Genomic DNA, 18,304 nt, shown 5'->3' with positions numbered 1-18,304 from the left:
AAACATATCTTGGAGATTTTGCCCCGTATCTGAAATAATCTTTTTTGACATAGCGCATTATCCTCCTGGAAAAAGCCATCAGAAGATGGGTCACAATGTACAATGGACATGATCAGGAACAACACACAGGTAGGCTGTAGTATTTATAGGATGCTCAGTTGTTACTAAGAAGTCCCAATTGTGCTCAGAAAGCTTTCTTCCTCATTCTGATGCTCAATTTGAACTTGACCAGGTTGTCTTGACAATGTCTGCATGTCTAAATGCACTGGGTTACTGCCATGGGATAGGACGATTACATATTTGCATTACGCAGTTGAACAGGTGTACCTAACAAAGTAGCCAGTGAGCGTATACTGATCTGCTAAAGCCAACTTTACAACTGATATCAGCACTACTACTACTAACATTACTACCACCGAAGAACTGTCTATGTATTTCAAATATGACATCCTAATTCTAATACATCCAAGATCAAATGGTTTGAATATACCTACTGGTTTTATAACTCAACACAGGGCTGTCAAATCCATTCCACCTTCTCAAGTTCAAATAGCAGACATACGTTTTTATCCTTTGCTAAAGTTATAACACTGCCTTAAGTCATTGGCTGTCTTAATCTTCCTTCGTCTAAGCTCTTTTAATACGATTTGGTTGCGGTGGGCAAGTCAAGGTCTGGGGAAAAGTATGTAGAGAGGACCCACTGCAATGCAACACTCTGGGACCAACAGAATGAAACTCCAAATTGAAAATGGCGCCCACCTTGGCCGGGTCAATGATCTGTGTGTTAGTGTGTGTATGTACAAACGTGTGTGTGTTGGGGGGAGAGAGAGAGAGAGAGAAAGGGACAGAACTGCAAGTAGAGCACTTTCTTGAGCAATGGAGCGCATCTGCATAAAAGGCAGGTTGAAATCTTGGAATCCTTTTAGTGTGTTAGACATATAAATTGCCTTTCACGGTGCTACATAAATCAGAAAGGACTATGCATGTGTGGCCTTTCTCTGCCTCTCTGTCTTCTGTCTCTCTGCAGCCATACTCCTCTTCCTATGGTGCTGATGTGACTGTGTGTGTGCGCGCGTGCGCCTGTACGTTGCTTTCTGACAAAAGCTGCTCTTGACAAGCCAAGCCTGCCCCCTCTCAACACCCGTCTTATCCGCTAACATCGTGATCCATCATGCTGTGGTTCACTGGAACCCCTCCCACACACACAACGATCCCCTGCTCTCATCCTCACCTCCACCCTCCAAGCTGCCACTCTGACCTGCCTCAATCCTTCCCCTTCCTCCTCCCACTTACCTTCCTCATCTCATCACGCTTTCTCATGCCTCCGCTCTGTGTGCCACACTCCCTCAATCCCACCCATCTGCACACCATTTCCTCCTCCCTCCCGCCCTGTGAGTCTCCCTTACTCCCTCTCGCCCCCTCTCCTGCTTCAAGTGTTTATCTCGCTGCCTGCGCTCCAGTCATCCAAGCAGTCAGTGGAAAGAAAGAGAGCTCTCTCTCTCCTGGGTCTGTGACCCTTGTCAGGGGGACAAACTGCCCACCGCTGCTTGCCTACACAGCTGGAAAATTAAGAACTTGTGGGGGCGGGAAGGTTCACGGTGTTTGTGTGTTAATGTGTGTGCGTGACAGGGAAGGAGGGAGATGCTCATAGATCAGTCTTGAATGTGGGGAAAAAAGAGAGAGCGAGATGGTATGTGAATGTGTGTGAGACTATAAAGAGTGTGCGCACGTGTGTGTGTGTGTGTGTGTGTGTGTGTGTGTAAGTGTAAGAGAGAGATCAGGTTAAGCAGTCTTGTTTAGAGAGGAAACAAGCTGCAGATGGTTGTGGGTGTCCAGCTGTTACTCCATCTAATGGGTTAATGAGTATCACAGCACCATCCAACTTGCCTTGTCTTCCTCTTTGTCTCTCGTGTTTTCTCTCTATCCCACATTAGCCTGGCACACAACCACATGACTATTTTGTGAACATGACTATTTTGTGAACAAATAGCTCAAAAGAAAACCAAAGAGACAAAAAAAATAGAGAACTTTAGGACCATCCCCTTCCTCCATTAACAATCACAAACAGCATCTGCTGCTTGTTTTCTATGAAGGTATTAATTTCAAAGCCGCTGCCCAGGTTTCTGTTATTGTTGCATAACATTACTGGGGTTCTTTGACCTTAAAGCAAATCAATTGCCCTGCGGGACTATGGAAACACTAAAGAGTGTCGGGATTCTTTATTTGCAGGATTTTCTCAGGGGGGGTTTTGACAAAGTGCCTACCAAGGTGTGGATAAAAAAAAAGAAAGAAGCAACATAAAAAAACCACAATCCTCAAAACTACCAGCACATGTTTCAAAACCATCCGTGGGCGAGCAAACAGTGAATGAGTTTTAAAAGGATGAAATATGAACCATTCGCAACACATTTTTTTTGAGATAGAGTACCCTGAGAGAAAATGACTCCTTCTCTTTGGTTTATGTGAAAGATGTAACACAAAAAACCCAAATGGTTGCACACAACTAGACTGCAGACAGGGTTATGGATTTCTGATTTGTTTTCATAAAGTTTAGTTTCATTTTCAGGCTTGCGCATGGGCCCACGTAAGTGAGGTTCAGAACATACAAATGCTTGTGGAGACACCTCACAAGCCAAGAGACACAACGTTTGTTTTGATCTTTTAAAAAAAATGCTTTCATCGGATCAAGTGTCTCTTTAATGACCGGCCTGATTTGGGGTTTTTAACTCAAGGGACATAATTAAAACGCGTAAAACAATTAGACACAAAGAAAACAAAATCGGCTGGAGCATTAAATTATATATTCAAAAGGTACCAAAGCTAAAATTATAGGGGACATCTTCTGTTTGTTGTTTTTCTGAGAGAAGAAAGAAAACAAATCAATCAGCCAATGCACATGCAAATCCACAAACGTACACGCCAGAAATGTGTCCTCAACTTTAAGAGAAATGTGCAGGAATGTGAATGTGTAATCAATTAATTGGCTATTATGAGATATTATAGATATTATGTCTCCAAGCATCTTTAAAAGATATGACAACATGATAAACACGGATTTTAAAACATATAAAATATAATGCAGTGTCTTTCTTGTCTTTCATATTTTTTCCATTACATTCTTATATGAAAAAAACCTAAAAGGATAAACAGATGGTTTTCTTTTTTCACCATAATTGTTAAGCTAAAATGTCTGTTGTTCACTCACATGTATTTTAGTATATTAGTATTTAGTATTTATTTATTTATTGTCATTGTCAGAGAACAATGAAATTGCATTTGGGGCTTCCGTACAACCCGTAAATAAAATAATGAAGAAAATAATAAATACCCCTTAAAACCCAAGTGTAAATATTTAACCCAGTGTGACTCCAGTGCAATAAGACAATCCTGTATAGACCTGTACCTTCTCCCTGAGGGCAGCAGGTGGAAAAGGTGGCGCGCAGGGTGATGTTGGTCCCGCAGAACACTGTGCACCCGTCTCAGACAGCGAGTGGGGAAGATATTACTGATCTCTGGCAGACTTATTCCAATAATTCTGCCAGCTTCTTTCACCAGTCAGTCATGTGCTCATGACTGACTGCTCAATTTGTTCACACCTGCTAGCAAAGTGTAGAGCATGGATGGCCCTGAAAGCATACACACTCCTCTTAACCATGCCATACAACTGCTGTTGTATGGCAAACCTTTATTGTGAAAGGTTTACGTGGAAAACAAACAAGCGGACAGCGGAGCCACGCGATGGTTTTACCGTCATTGTTGCTAACGACAACACGTAAAAACAGGCGCTTGTCCGTCCATAGTGTGGTTTTATTAAATATAAGAGAAAGAGAGAACTTTAAGAAATTAATATAGCCACTACAGTGACCATCAAAACGATGAAAAAATATTGCTGTAAACGGTTTATTTTACGACACCACGAAACAAACGATAGCGTAAAACGAAACGATAGACGTTTTTATATCGTCATCCGATATATATCGTTATATCGAACAGCCCTCGTGTCCACTTCCTGCTCACTACAAGATAATATCTTATGATTGTTATTAAATTATGTAAAGTTGATCAAAATGTTACTACTGACCTAGAATACTCTCTACATTTCTTTAATTGTGAAATCATTCATGCTCTACTACACGACAGTTATAATGTTAACTGATGTGCAGCAGTGGTTTTAGCATTTAACATTTCTTTGACAACAAAGAATTCCTTGTCCTTCATCTCCCATAAGATCCATACATAAAACTGTGAATATGTTTAGGATGGATTCTCCTCAAGATAGAAACACACCACTAAAATGGAGCTCTGGCAGACGGTGTTTTAGGTTGTCTTTGGACATTAAAATAATGTGGCAGGCGATGTAATATTTAAAAGTGCTCAAAGCTCGCCATTTCTTTCTCTTTTGAAGTGATCTAAATATCTGTGACACAGCAGATGGACCCTCAACATGTCTGTGCTGCAGCTCTACTTTAGTGTCCAGTGCTGGCCAGCATCTTGTAACAGTGCTTTGCCCTCCAGGACTCTGCACCTTTTCACATGACTGAGAACTATGAATAGCCACAAGATAATTGGTGCTCAAATACTACTGGCAAAGCTGGCTAAGTGAAATAGGGTATCTGTATTTTGGTCAAAATGTCCAAAGTGATCACTCGCAAGGTCAAGTTATATTCTCATCCACTCCGTGTACATGCCTACAGGGCTGGCTGAAAATGAACCTGTGAAGTTCAAGCTGAGTTTCATCTTAGCTTTTTCATTCACTTTAGCATTTCATGTCATGCCATATGGGTACAAAGTATAAAGCAGTGTACCTGGTCTATTTATCTAGCTACAGGACACGACTCCATCTAGTTATTTTTCTATCATCTTCAGTCGGGAACTCCAATGTATTTCTACCTTTATGATGATTTTTCAGTTGAAGGCAGTTCCCCACTTGTGGTAGCCAAGTTTTTTCCAACTGGGGGAACATGCATTACTATTACTATTGAGTATTACTACTACTCTCTTGTAGCCAGAGCAGTTCGGCAATTTTTTAGTGGTTTGGGTTGTTATTTTTATCTGTTATGACAACAGCATAGGGCGAGGAATCTTTGATGGATACAACTCTGCAATAAAGAGCACTAGGGAAGCAAAGTATTGTTATGGTTTTTAATAAGCTCTCTCTCTCACACACACACACACATGCACACACGCATGCACACACCGTAATATTTTCTTAGTTTACAATGGTAGCTAAGAAAATGTTACTGAATATTTTTTTTCTAAGAAGCCAAACGGAAGTGAAATTTCTGTCACATAAGGCAACACACCCCAACTGGCTTTTGTTGAAGAGCTCAGTATTGCCTAAAGGCAGGAAAACCCCTGAGTAAGTAGAAGTGACAAATACGCTGTTTGGGAATTATTTTTTTTTAATGTGACCTATTTTGATTTGGTAAGATACTGATGCTTTGCAGCTGCCTTTGCAGTTACTTTATGGTTTATAAAGAATGAACTCCAAAAGTATAAGACCTAATGGGTGGCTGAGGCAGTGAACTGGGGCCCAGAAGGTCAGGATGCGCCCAGTCTGACTATCAAATGGACCCCTCCTCTGCATTACACTAGATAATTATTTATCTAGTGGGGCGATCGTAGCTCAAGAGCTGGCAGGTCGTCTTGTAATCGGAAGGTTGCCGCTTCGAGCCCCGGCTCGGACAGTCTCGGTCGTTGTGTCCTTGGGCAAGACACTTCACCCGTTGCCTACTGGTGGTGGTCAGAGGGCCCGGTGGCGCCAGTGTCCGGCAGCCTCGCCTCTGTCAGTGCGCCCCAGGCCACCTGTAGCTACAATGTAGCTTGCCATCACCAGTGTGTGGATGACTGGATGTGTAAAGCGCTTTGGGGTCCTTAGGGACTAGTAGAGCGCTATACAAATACAGGCCATTTACCATTTATTTATTCACCGTGTTACAGAAGAGTGGGCACATTATAAAAGCTCAACACATTAGCTGCACTATATGTTTCAGTCATGTTTCCATCTTGAGAACTACAGGCTAACTTTTTGTTATGCAGTATGTATTTTCCTGCAAATATTTATTCAATCGTTTTACACCACACTGATTATAATAGCCAGAGCGGTATGCTGGTTTCTTATAGAGTAGTGGTTGGCCTTTATATTATGTTACACAAGAAAACTAAAGTGGTGCTCAAAGGAGGAAGGAGAGAAGATAGCAGGACCTGTGACTGCAGCTGTTATCCATGGTGGGGATCAAAAGACGGAATGATATTATTTGTATAAATAAAACTATATGCTATTACTTTAACACTTACACTGCGTCTGAAAGAAACAGACTCTGACAAGAGACAAGCTTTGTTTGCTTTCATATAATGTGGTGGTAAGTCCCCCCCCCCCCTCCCTTAAAAGTTTTTACACCTGTGATCAACTTAAGGAAGTGCCCAGGCTCATGACAATGAAGTTCTGTAGAAAAACTAAATAAATGTATAAATGCCAATTAGATATTAATTGTGCACTAATTTTGTTCAATTTCACATGACATATATTTTTTCAGAATTTAAGAGATATAGTGAATGGCTTTAAATGCTTGTTTTGTTTTCAGTTATCACATCGAGTTATGATTTAAAATCATTCCTTTGTTTTATGCTTTCATAGTATGAAACTAATTAAGGGCCCTACATCCATAACTGATATAATAGGACTACGTCTTTGATCACAAAGCTGATCTGTTGATACTTAAGAAGTCAAATGCACGAGCACTCAGGAAACAAAGGCTGAATGTGCAAATGTGCTGCCCGACATGTGAGGAATATGTGCGCAGGCACACACACACACAAACAGCTGAAGCTGAGTAATTACGAGAGAGTGCTGCATGGTACATCAATATTCGATAAGACAAACATCATGAATATTCATTAGTTTGTTTACTCTCCCAGAGTGACAGACAAGACAAAAACCGTTCCACTGAGATATGTCATTGGCCCAAAGTAACACACTCTGACACAGGCACGGACACACACGCTGATTCACTTACACTGATAAAAGTTTACGACAAGCAGTAAAAGGCGCACACATTCTCACACACACACACACACACACACACACACACACACACACACACACACACACACACACACACACACAAGACTTCATCAAAAAAAAAAAATCACATAACACACAGATGGGAAAGACAATAATTTCGCTTTCCTCACACGTAAACAAACGCATCCTCTACCCTCTCTCTACATGACAGCTGTAAAACTCTTCCCCAACTTTGTCTCTCTAACTTTCCCTGGGTTAAAATTAAAACCCCTCAAGGTCAGGTTGGATAATCAACTTTCTTGCCTGTGCTGCTTCATTAGCACCGCTGAGCGATATTTCCTCAGTTTTTTTCTCCTGTTGTTTTTCCAATTGGTCTAATCTCTCTGTGCCCCAATATCCCGCTGTAATCCGAGAGCTGTGTGAAAACTGCCTCTAGTGATCGCGGCAAACACAGCCACAGATGTCAGTGCACTTCCTGGTGCAGGCACACTGCTGCATGCATAAGCACTAATGACCCTCGAAACACTGCATGGTTCATAATATAGAAGGAGAGGCAGGTAGAATGACAGTGAGAACATTAGCATGTGTATGCAAATTGACTTTTTTTTTTTTAAATGAAGCCGGATCTTCTCTCTTGTGTCATCCATCACTGAAATGGCAATGTCTGATGATGGGTTTGTGGTCGTACACCACAGCTCACCGGGCATCTGCTCTCCCTGGCAACCTTGTGGAGGACAAACAGAGAGTCGAGGACTGCTGCAGAAAGCTTCAAAATTGAGATTAACCCCTTAGCTCGTCACAAATGAGAAGACAATATTATAATTACTCCTCAAGTGAGCTGTTTCTGTTTTTCCATTTGCCTTTTATCTTTCCACCAGGCGGTGGCCATATGGTGCATTGTTTATGTGTATGTGCGTGTTTCGATGTTTTGGTGTGTATGTACGCATGAGAGGGAGCAAGTATAGCTCGAAAAATCCCATTAAGGGGGATATGTATTGGTTTGCTGTGTTATTCAAAGCTTTCTGGGACATTAGTACCGACATATCTTTCAATGTCAGTGCAAACGGCAGAAAACAAACTAATCTGCTTCCCTTTTCCCCCCACTTTCTCTCTTTTCCTTTTTGAAAGTTTGCTTTCATCCCTCTGTGTTGCTCTACATCCATTCTTAGCTTCTTTTTTTTATTTCTTTTTCCCCTCCTCTCTATGCTGCTGCAAGGTACTTCATTTTCTTTCAAACTCCCTTCTGTCTGTCCTCTTAATACCACGAAAGCTTGTACTGATAAGCTATCAATGCACTGGGGTTTTTTTTTCCCTTCTGGAGCTGAACTTGGTTTATAATAGTATATTTTCTACCTCTGTACATGCAAAATCCAAAAAAAAACCCAACCCAAAACATTAAAAAAATATGGTCCTACAGCACTGTATAGTCAAAAGTTACCCCTGATTTCTTTTTATTTTGTGTCCAAGAAGCCAGATTTTCTTTTAATGTGGTCTTGAACAATAGTTCTCCAGGCTTCCTGGAGGTCTCTCAAAGGTTTTCTTTGGACTGTGGCTGCTGTTTCATTTATTTTCACTCATATTCTTTTACCTGACCAATGAATGTTTTCTTTTGTTAAGCCACTTAACATTGACCTATGATGCACTAAGGTATATAAAGACACCTAACCAAAAAAAACAAACCCTTTTTAAATTGTATCTATAGGGACATTATTACTAGCAGCCTGTTGCTTGTCTCCAATTCTTTGAATCTCAGATAAAATAAAATAAGAAACCTGGACAAGTGAAGGTCAAAAGATGACAGGCCTTAACCTTTGACATCAAGAAGACATGGCACAGTTAGTCCAGGCACATCTCAGCACCCTTGTGAGTCTTCTAGTGGCTCCAAAACAATGTACAGTAAACGAACAGCATCTGAAAGTAATGTCTTTAAAAATAAAATTAAAAAAAGCAAAGACTTAAGACAGGACCCGGGAGATGCATTTCTCTCCCATCACTTGCTGAAGCCTCATCAGAAGTGATGACAGTGCAAGGCTAGCTGTCAAGGAGCCATTCTCAATGAAATGAAGCAGGGTTAAAATGCTGAGGTATGCCAAATTACACAAGTCCTGGGCTCAAATCAGTAGCAAGAGGACTTGATGATGATGAGTGAATCCAAATTTAAAATGTTTGCTTCAGATTGGTGTCACTATCTATGCTGTGGAAGTTCTATTATGATTCGGAGCAGCATTTTAGTTAGTGGTGTTGGAGAGTTTGTCAAAATTGCTGCAATTGTGAAGACTGAAAATTACTGTCAGATTTTGATCCACCATGCAACACCATCTGGAAAGTGTCTGATTGGCAATGGCTTCATTTCTCAGCAATGATCCCAAACACTCTCCCAATGGTGCAAAACATATCTTGATAGATAAAGAAAAATGGAGCAGTATCAGTCATGGATTGGCTTCCCCACAGCCAGAACCTCGACATTACTGAAACAGTGTGAAATCATCTTGGCAGAGAACAAAACAAAAGGCAGCCAACATCCAAAGAAGAGCTTTGAATGTCCTTCAGGAAGTCTCAAGAAATATTCCTGAACTTCAAGAAATTACAGGAAAGGTGGCCTAAGAAATTACAGGTTATGTTGAAGAACTCAATAAATATTTGCACATTTCAATGAACTGCTAAAACTCAGTTATTCAGCTTTTTCCAATCAAATGTAATGAAATGAGAGACAGATCAAGACAGTACTGTAGATATAGTGCTTTTATGAAAGATGCAGTAATGGCTGTGATAGAATAATTGGTATTTTTAATTTAAGCACAGAGATTAAGTATAACAATACATATTGCATACACTATGGCAACAACATATTATTATCAACATTCCAGGATTGCAGAAAATTGGATGAGTTGTTTAATACCTCTGCAGAAGTAATTATACTGATGCTGAAAGTTTTGTTGATGGTTCTAAAGTGTATAAATCTACACAGAAGGATAATTATATCCCAGTTCATCAGCAGCTTATAAAACAGCATCTGTGTTGGTGAGGCAATAATGGTCTATTTCACATGATAAGTGCTGAAAATACTAATGTCCATCGTACGTTGATAGGTCCAGTACATTGTCTCATCTGTTATTTTTTTGAACATACAGTGAATAGACATTTTTGTGAATATTTACTAGGTAACAATAGCATGACATGCAAAATATCTAATATATAACACTCTCACTCCCCAGAGGTGCGAAAACGAGAATTTCCCAGAGGAGATCAATAACCTATCAGGTTCATTTTTATCATCACTCACCATGCTTATATCAGATATCTCACCCACTTGAATGCTAACCATGTAGAGCTTTTCCCTCAAGAGGGTTCAGTTGCTACCTCACAACAATCTCCACCCAGTAGCATCAAGAGCAAGGACATCCACAGGGAAAGACACACATAGCAATTTTCTTTCTAGATGTATCAAAACTGAATCGAATGAATACATTAAAATCCTCAGTATATTTGCTGTATCACCGAGAGTGCCTGATGAAAAATGCACGTACTGAAACAGTTTAATTTATGCAGCATAGGCAATTGTTTTTTAAAAACAGAAAGCCACATAATAATACATAATGTTAGATTTGTTGAAAGCTCTGTCATAATGTTTGCCTGTGTGTATTACATATGTGTGCATTATATATATATGTATGTATATGTGTGCGCTACTTTTGTATAAGCAATGCCTAAGGCCCAGCCTTCAGCACTGAGCATTTCAGATAGGTGACGAGATAAAAGGCGAATAAATATATGGAAGATGGGGAAGAAAACACACAACAAAAATCAAAAGAAAGAAGCCAAAGAAAGGAGACAAAAATAAACACAGAAATAAGATAAGACAAGCTTTGTGTGGATGCTTTTAATCAGACAATGCAACATCCATTCCACACAGTTACACATTTGGTTTGTGCCCTTGCACATTTCTGACCTTTCTCTTGCGTGAGTGTTTGGTATTGAGTGTGTGCTGCTGGTACATGTTTTTGAATAATAACTTGTTTCCTGTGAGTTAAGCGACAGGGTAGGCAGGTGTGCAGAACATCTATTGCAGTGTGTCGCTTTTATTAGAAAGATTCCTGTTTTTAGACTTTTTTCCTCTTGATAGCTGCAGTGTCGTGCAGCTCACAGCGCACTCTCAACAGTTATTCCTCCTTATACCTCACTGAGCATACTCTTGGTTCAATCCCATAAGGCTATTCATAAGGTTTTCTTACAAAGACTTATTATGCACACAGTAGCAATAACAAAACCATTAGCAAATTGTTCAAAGTACTGTGTGCTGAATGGTGCCTTTTGTTTATGGATAATGGACTCCCTCATAGGCTCTTTATAATAGTGGATGTCTAATTTTGGCTGAAAAGAGCAAAGACAGAAAACAACAGATCTGCTTGCACTGTTTGAACTGGCTCTGAAAAAAAAAAAAACAAGCTTGTCATACGAGATGCAGCATTTTAAAACTCAAATATCTTTTAGGATACTTAAAAACATTTAGGTTCTGCATGGATTTTACTCTGCGTGTCCAAAAAACTGAAAATGAAATTTAAAGCAGCCATAATCATTGTGGACATACCCTGCAAATATAGGAGCTTTGTATTGCACAGTTATATATAGCTTTAATGCCAATAAGATAGAAACTTCAAATGCAAGTTTAATCTATGAAAATTGAATTAAGCTGTAGTATGAATTATATTCCTAGCTCTTTTTTAAAATAAAGGATGGATTTAAAAGTAAAAGTTAACAGTGGACTTGCATAAAGAATGAGGAAATATTAAAAAAAAGCTGCAAGACTGAGTTCTCATTCGTTGTATACAACAATCCATACACCTCAACAAAATGCTTTAAACCACTTCACAGATGTAGCATGCAAAATTCTGCAATTAACCACACACAGTGTCAGTGCCTGGAAATAACTGTTATTTCAACACATAGCAGAAGTGCAAGTGCAGGATGTTTAAAGCAACTGCAAAGGACTTGAATTGTTTCTTCCCCTTTCTTTTTCAAGTGGTTCTGATAAGTCAATACAGTGGATGTCTCTGTTTTTATTCACAGCTCTGTGTTCGAACGTGTATCCCTGACATCTGAACGAGGTTGGAGTACGACAGCCACGGAGCCTACGCACTGTGTAATATTTTATCCAGAATATTTTTGCTTGTCATTCTGAATTACAAATGAATAAACAAGTTGCAAATAAGGACTTCAAAGGACTACCTTTACCTCTGAGTGTGAACTAGTCTGGAGCAAAACATTACCGAGAGCAGCCCATACCATTTGATCTTTGGCTGTGAAGCACAGCACTAATTTCAGCTGCCAGCAGCTGTAAGTGTCATATTGTGCTGAAGTAAGGACCCAAATGCAGAGAGGCATAGATCAACAGAAAGCGAGCTGTTTAATAGGCTGATAAAAATCCAGAAGATTAATCCAAAATAAGAGCAAACAGAGTCCAAACCACAAAAAAATGAAATCTTAGTAACATGCAGAGGATGCAGACAACAACACAACGCGAAACAAGCAAACTGAGACGGCTTTAAATAAATACAAATAGCGCAATCAGGGGAGTGGAGTCACCTGGGTATCAAAAAACAAAAGGCAAGACGTGAGAGACAGGAGACTATCAAAATAAAACAGGAAATAACTGACTAACCACAAAGACTATACACTTAAATCTGACACAGAAGGACACAAGGGGCAAGGCTATGAAAATAATATGACAAATCCACAACTGAATAATGTGAATAAACATGAAGTGAAACAAAGAATGAAGGTTTTAGAAATGTGAAAATCAAACATAAACAATAAACAAAAACATCAAGTTTATGAAAACGTGAAAAAAGTGTTTATAAGAAAAACACAAAAATTCTCTTTCCTGATTAGGTCACAAAAAATATTGTCCCGAGTAGTAAACATCCAGGTTACTTTGAAGTTTGAACCACCTCACATGACACAGCAGCCCCAACCAGTTAGAGGTGTTTGGCCCTCAGCTGTGACACTAATTCTCAGGACAGACTGGTGGTCACGGTGGATCAGTAGAGAACTGCACAGGCTCCATCGGGGAAAGGGATCAAGGTCCAATGCCATCAACAGCAGACTTGTGAAGATCTATGCCAACCGGCTCTGTGACGTACTGCAGCAGCTGTTCAACCTGAACGTGTGTCTGGAGAGAGTGCCAGACTATCTTTGCAAAGTTCCAGCTCCAAAAAACAAAACAAAATAAACACTACAGACCAGAGGCCTTAACCTTTGAAGACATGGCACAGTTTCTTCTGGCACATCTCAGCACCCCGGTGAGTCTTCTAGTGGCCATACTGCTGTTTGCCTACCAGCTCTTGGTGGAGCTGACACAATCATCTACATGCTGAAGAGGCCTTGCTCCCTCCCGGACAGGTCAGGCAGCACTGTAAGAATTATTCTTCAACATGTTCCAGCCTAGACTGCTAAGAAGAAAGCTGGGAGAGATGCGGGTGTGCACTCCTGTGATAAGATGCATCAAAGACTACCTGCCAGGAAGACGTCCCTGAGAATTCAGAACCATGAGACCGCTGTGTTCAACACTGGGGGTTACACAGGTGATATATTGTCTCCCTTCCTGTTCACAATCCACACCTCTAACTTTAAGTTCAACTCTTGGTAGGCGGGAACAGAAAAATGGGGAGCGAGTAAACAGCTTGATGAAGGGGTGTGGGATTAACCACCTTTAAATTAATGTGGCCAAGATCAATTCTAGGGACTGATATTTATAAGTGTCACAATTGATTCGGCTAATTTGTCTGGTTCCCTTAGTGATCCCTGATTTTCTGTGTGGGAAGACAGTAGATCTATACAAGCAAGCTTTTTATTATCTCTGAGTCTAAACACAAACATCCATGTGTGGATGATCCTGTTTTGCTATGTGAAACTGTCATTATTGAGAGGAACTGATAAGCATGGAGGTGTACTTTTCTTATGGACTGGGCAACAGAACTGGCTCTCAGCTGGAATCGATTCTCATTTCCCATCCCTATCCAGTGTGCTGTTTGTGGAAGGAGGCTGCAAACACTCATCTGAAACGGTCAGAGCAGACGATAACTAATAACTGAGAAGTGTGAGCATTTTCAGCATCCACTGCAGTATTCTTCACATGCTTTTGCAGTCCGTGGTAATGAGTGCATTCTTGTGTGCTGCTGGTGCTGGGGAATTAAGATGAATGCTGATCAAGTGAAGAAAGTTAATCAGGAAGCCCAACTCTGTCCTTGGTTCTCTCTCTCGGACTCTCTGCAGGTGGTGGTGAAGGGAGAAGACTTCAAACTGGGAACTATGAGGGATAATTGCTCTCACTACCTCCAATATAGAAGGCTGGATTTCAGTTTGAGGCTGATGTAGCTCAGATGCAACAGGGAGACTGTCTTTACAGAAGTCAATATACTGTTTAACTCATCCGATATGTGACAGATCACGGTCACATTGACTATCTCTACAGCTTGGGCTGGTTTAATTGAGCTAAAACTGCAACTGTGCACATCCAGTGCACATCCAATACCAGCAAAAACTATTTTTCTTTTTACATCCATTGCTATTGCTCGCACTAGAATAAGCATATCATTAAATCAAACAAAGAATATGCCGAATGAAATTTTGATGTATTGGAAAAGTATATTTCCTAATGGTTACTTATTCTTTTTGTCTATACTTGCATTAAAAAGGGTTTGTTCACTATTGGGGAAGCTGAAAAGTAAGTATTTGTCATGCTGGGGTAACTGCCACTGGGCAGCAGGTTCAGAAAGATTATTTTCTGGCAATGCTAATGATAACACACATGGGGAAAATACACACAGGTAATGACTTGGTAAAAAAGAAATACAGACTTTAAAGGCACACATAGACATAGACATCAGTGGCTTCATAGCCAGCTGGCATTCCCTCCACAGATCACATCAGTTACACTGCACATTTACCACAGCTACACATTTTGGTTGTCACAAAAAGACTCGACCACCCATGGGAATCTGTGAGTTTGAGAGACTGAGAGACTACCAGAGAAAACGACATGCACAATAAGACAGAAAGAAATATGGAAAAAGAAAAAAAAAGTGCGAGAAATGAAATAAAAGACACGCTGCTCTTGCAAACACCTTATTACTCCAGCTTAATGTAGTGTAAAGTGTTAAACTATTTTCCTTTTCGACACTTGCACCTGCTTGGCTATAAGCTGTAAGTGTTGGACTCAGGTAGAGAAACATGGGCGGAATAAGACGCATGACTCTGTCAACACAACATATGACAGCATTATCCCGGGCAATGACGCATTACCAAGGCAACAGCAACCAGAGAGCACGCGTTATGCGATGTAAATGATCTGGGCTCCTCTGTGACGGATTGCACTTTGTTGCCGTTTCTTGTAAAGTCTCTCCTGCTAAATGCCACATAGCTACAGAAAGGCTTGGTGCTGCACGTCATCATCACACACGCTGCTGTTTGCTAATAGCAGATGTTTTACCATCACAGATGTCTTCGACTGTTTTTATCAGAGAGGCGTGTGAAATCTTTCAGGGTAATTCTATCTGTTAACTTGCTGTGCTATAAAAAGCCAAACTTTTACATGTCAGCCTCAAGTGTCTCTCATCATCTGAGTGAATAAGCTCTCACCCCCTGCCTGCAATGGGCACGGGGCAAAAAAAAAAAAAAGCTACATGCAGCCTTGAACTGAGGTAGATTCTTATCAATGCAGTAAAAGTGGGTGAAGTTAGAAATGATGGTTTAATGTTAATTAGCATCTTGTCTTCAGGGAGTAAGAAAAGCAAGGGCAGGAAGAAACTGGGGAGACATAGAGAGCAAGAAAGAGAGAGGATGCCTGAGGATCCTAGAGATAGTTCTCCTTTCTCTCCTCTTTTACTCTATTAGCTCTTGTTCTCTCTCCTTCCCTGACTTGCTTCTTGCCTCGAGTGCTTTCACAAATTAATGACACTGTAACCAGAACATTAGTCGAGTAATGAAAGACGTGGCACAATCGGGCAGAGCGTGGGCACAATAGGCAAATAAAAGGGGGTAATACAAGAAATATAAAGAGAAGTTAATAATGAAATAATCCCAAACAGTTATAGTCAAGGCAAGGTCCCTGTTGATTACATTCATCCTTTTTTTTCATTAGTAGTAAAACTGCTAAATAAATTCATATGAGAGTGTGTTGATGTTAAAAGCCACTCTGCGGAGGGAGGTGGTAGCGTTCATTGCAGATTTGTCAAGAATTGCATATTTACCAATAAAACATAAGGAGTGACAAACTTTGAGTTCAGCTGGATGCAAGCTAGCCATTTTCTCATTTCACAGCAGTGCAACCATTATCAGGTACCTGTTATTTTTATAGGCATGTGAGCTTAAGAGGGAAGGGGGAGAGAAGGAGAAAAGAGGGAAAAAAACAGCAATTGCCACTGCTGGATTTGTAAAGGTTAATGATGAACATCCAAAACCACAAACAAAAGAAAAAAAATAAACAAGTGGTTAACCAGATCCACGGAATAAAGTCATTAGGGTGTAATGCAAGACCTTCGAGAATGTGTGCGAAGACGTGCGTGGAATATGACAGTGGTTGGCTTGCTGTTACTTGTGAGGCAATAATTGAGACCAGAAGTGCCCAAGGACTGGACTGTAACAATGCCACACATACAAACAGCCTCATTATCCTGAACCCCACTCATCTCTCATCTCTATCCCACCCTGTTCCTTTTTTTTTTTTTACCTCCTCCTGTGTCCCTGACTCTCTCCTTGTTTGTCCTTTATACCCTTTTTGTACCAACGACCAATTTCTAACCTGCTTTTCATGCAAGGTTGTTACAAATAGGACTTTACATCAGAAGTCTGTAAAAAACCCAAAACCTGCAAGGTATAGTCACAAAGGAGCACATGCTCATTAAAAGAATGACAAGGTAAACTTAATAAAATCAAATAAACACTTGTTCACATTTGATGCTTTGAGTTGTTTTTGCCTCGACTGCCAGCCAAAGAAGCACTTTTTAATGTCCTTGTCAACACCTGAATCAGTATCCTTGCTGGCTAAAAAACAGTAATTTGGCTTGACATGTGACTGTAATGTAAACAGAGCAGGAGTGACAGACATCTCAAGTATTTCTTCAGCTTTCTTTTCTTCTTACTTTCATCATTGTCTGTGTACCATTTTCACGGCCTATAAGTATGCTACTAATGTGATAAAATCCCGAAATATTAGGATTTTATAATAAGAGCATGAGCTTGGCTGGAGATCTAACCAGCATTTATTCATATAAACAAAAAAAAAGTGACTGTATCAGTCAGTGTTGGTCAAGTTACTTGAAAAAAGTAATCACTAATTAATTACTGATTACTTCCCGAAAAAAGGAAGGTAATCAGTTTACTTATTTTCAAAAGTAATTAGTTACTTTGTTACTTTTTAAAACATGATTTATCCCCTAAATAGGTAAGAAAGCAAAAGATTTTTCAGCCCAATTCTACTTTTTCATATAAAATGTAATCAAATGAAAAAGTCTCTTTTTAAAACTTGTTTTATTAGTTTTAATCTTTTAACTTTATGCATCAAGCAAACGTTAAATTATATGCAACATTCTCTGACTGGAAGAAAATTGTTTAACATTTAAACCTATTTTCTGCATATTCCAGCATATAAAATTCAATGTTTTTTTTGTTTACACTCACTCTTTCAAATAGATGCAAGTAAAACACAGCAGAAAATAAATAAAATCAAAGACTCAGCAGTCATGTTGCTCTATTTTCACCTGTATAGCAGGAGTGGGGCAGGCGGAGGTTTGCCCTGGTGCAGTTGTGCTGCAGCGGTCAGTGGAAGGATAATAATAATAATAATAATTTCACATTCCAGCGGCAACGTATTTGGTGCTTGCTCAGACGTTTAGGGGTTTTTCTCGCTGTATAAAGAAGTTTTCTTCCCACGCAGTGAGCAGCGGACGCTAGTGTTTTTGTCACTTTTTACGGAATTCAACTCAAAGTAAGGTTAGTACTTCCACGCTTTAAACGCGGCACTCGATATATTATCCATTTTTGATCTGCACACAGCTGTTGCCACGAACGTCACACTCGCTTGCCTGCAGGCATTAGACATTTCTGTCTGTGACCAACACAAGAGAGGAAGAGAAAATGGAGCATCAGAAGAGTTTCTCTGTGAGGAAACATGCTAAATACACTATATGGACAAAAGCAGTGGGCTACCTACACATTATACCTATAAGCTGCTCAGCCATGCAAATCCATACCATGCACCTCTGCCCTGCTCTGTAACTTTAC

General features: G+C 40.0%; 1 protein-coding gene across 2 annotated transcripts in view; it reads right to left on the bottom strand.

Annotated features, from left to right (window-relative positions):
* The window catches only part of cntnap2a (contactin associated protein 2a), a 388,888-nt gene that overhangs the window by 106,818 nt on the left and 263,766 nt on the right, over positions 1–18,304 (bottom strand). The gene's annotated exons all lie outside the window — the stretch shown is intronic.

This window comes from Maylandia zebra, linkage group LG9 (genome assembly GCF_041146795.1).
Source record: "Maylandia zebra isolate NMK-2024a linkage group LG9, Mzebra_GT3a, whole genome shotgun sequence".
Classification (NCBI taxonomy): domain Eukaryota; kingdom Metazoa; phylum Chordata; class Actinopteri; order Cichliformes; family Cichlidae; genus Maylandia; species Maylandia zebra.
The sequence above is the reverse complement of the archived record's forward strand: the minus strand, read 5'-3'. Positions and strand labels throughout refer to the sequence as shown.